At 35.6% G+C, this 2,461-nt stretch overlaps 1 non-coding gene across 1 annotated transcript; it reads left to right on the forward strand.

Annotated features, from left to right (window-relative positions):
• The first annotated feature begins 2,258 nt into the window (after nucleotides 1-2,258).
• LOC113378918 lies at nucleotides 2,259-2,413 on the forward strand. The gene has a single exon (XR_003367264.1). It is a non-coding gene; the product is annotated as a 5.8S ribosomal RNA (ribosomal RNA).
• Nucleotides 2,414-2,461: the final 48 nt, after the last annotated feature.

A 2,461-nucleotide genomic window follows, 5' to 3' on the forward strand; every position in this document is an offset into this window, starting at 1 on the left:
TGAGGCACCTCGCTAATTTAACTTTTTACATCATTTGAAACAATATTGTAAAAAAAAGCATAACCCGCAAATGAATTTAGAGTCAGCGAAAAATTTAAAACATTTTTTAATTTAAAGGAAAAATTGAAAAATCTCATGAAAAATATATTATGACATATATCGAGTTATACATCATTTTATTCGTAATTTTATTCTGCATCTTTCGTACTAACAAAGTTTTTTCGTATCTTTTACGGTTTAGATAGTATAAAGCAATCTGTGTAGTTGTTAACTTGTCAAAATGCAAAGTGCGGCTAGGTTGAAGCAACACTCCTCACGATTCGATATTTCTCTAAAGAAAACATATAAAGTATTATACATCATTAGAAAGGTCTCAAAATTCTTAGTTCTTTTTCCATATATCACAACTTTGAATTCCCAACGGTGTGGCCTACAGGCGAATTGCCGTCGTGAAAATTCGGAAAAATCGGAAAATCTAGAGAAAATTATATGAACATACCTAACCATTTATATACCATTTTATTCGTAATTTTATTCTGCATCTTTCGTACGTTTTTTCGTATCTTTTATCGTTTAAGAGAAAATCGAGGAAAACTGGTTTGAACATTTATTGTAAAATTAGAAAATTTAATCAAATAATTATAAAAAATAATATAACTATATATAAATTCGTTTTATATTCATTGAGATCTATTAAAATCAATAAATACATATTTTTATACAAAACTTTAAAAAAAAAACAAAAAAACACCTAAAAACTCAATAATTAACTATAATTCATATTATCCATATATATAAAACTGTTTGAACATCTAACAAAATCATAAGGGTTCACAGTTCGAAATTTTCCCAGACTTTTGTCTTGACGATTCACACCGTAAGCGCGAGCAGGCCCTCGCCGCAGGTCAAATGCACGTCGCTTGAGACTCAGTCGAATACCTACGCTGTGGCCGCGCGCCTTATATAGAGGGATAGGTCGTGTCGAGTGCGATGCGAGCAAGCTCAGGCTAAAGTACGCTATGTTGTTCAGGCGGGTACGGATATCATTCCCCGGTGTAGTTTTTACATCATATTCGATACTTTTAGTCTGTCAATGATATATTAGCGTAACTTTTAATAATGTTGTGAGCCAGCCATATCTAGAATTATATACCCCGTATATATTCGGATGCTGGTTTGCGGCTATAGATAACTGGTGGAAGGATCATTCGTTTTTAAACGTTCGATCAGAGAGAGTTGAAATTATTTGGGTCTGCGGACCGCAAATATGAAATCTATATATTTTAATAATATAAGATTTTACAAATTGACTACGGTCAAATATATGTGAATGTAGCAGAACTAGCAAAGCTTCTCGCAGCGATGGTCTTTCGTTTTATGAACGTTTGATCGGAGCGAGTTGAAATTATTTGGGTCTGCGGACCGCAAATATAAAATCTATATATTTTAATAAGATTTTACAAATTGACTACGGTCAAATATATGTGAATGTAGCAGAACTAGCAAAGCTTCTCGCAGCGATGGTCTTTCGTTTTATGAACGTTTGATCGGAGCGAGTTGAAATTATTTGGGTCTGCGGACCGCAAATATAAAATCTATATATTTTAATAATATAGGATTTTACAAATGGACTAAAGTCAAATAGATGGGTGGTGCAGCAGAACTGACGAAGCTTCTCGCACCGAGGATCATTCATTTATGAACGTTCGATCGGTGCGAGTTAAAAGCAGTGTGCAAAAGCAGCGTGACGCAGTTTACAACCGCTTAGCGCTCTTATGCATTGTGTGAGAGCACTGCCATGTATATCTGCTCGGTATCGCCAGATGCCTGAGCGAATGACAAAGTTCGTTGTGAAAACGGCGTTCTTTTTGAATATTATACTTTAAACGCATAGCTCAATCAATTCTTTGGGCGCTAGATGAAAGTCTAGTGTTTTAAAGTCGATTGTAGTAAACGCTTGCGTTAGTATTCTATATACTCTGCACATTTTATTCAAATTGTGCGAATTTGAACATTCGCTTCATTGCGTTGTTTTAAGAAAATGAAAAATCAGCAAAAGCAGATTTTTCAATCTCACACACAGTGAAATATTCATATTTCAATTTTGAAACGAGATTTTGTATCTCGGACCGAAACGCGAAAGCTTTACGGTGTACTAATTGTAACCATAATAATCATACTAGTTTCAGAATCGCCCGAGTTATCTTAAACGATTTCGAGGGAATCACGATCGAAACATGTATAAATATATATAAAATTACCCTGAACGGTGGATCACTTGGCTCGTGGGTCGATGAAGAACGCAGCTAATTGCGCGTCGACATGTGAACTGCAGGATACATGAACATTGACATTTCGAACGCACATTGCGGTCCTCGGATACTGTTCCCGGACCACCTCTGGCTGAGAGTCGTATAACATTACCAGACTGCCGCTTGCTTTAAACGGCTTGCCGGCGAAT

The sequence above is a fragment of the Ctenocephalides felis genome, unplaced genomic scaffold (genome assembly GCF_003426905.1).
Source record: "Ctenocephalides felis isolate EL2017-DRISC unplaced genomic scaffold, ASM342690v1 CF-g0.4_SCAFFOLD_01886, whole genome shotgun sequence".
Lineage (NCBI taxonomy): Eukaryota > Metazoa > Arthropoda > Insecta > Siphonaptera > Pulicidae > Ctenocephalides > Ctenocephalides felis.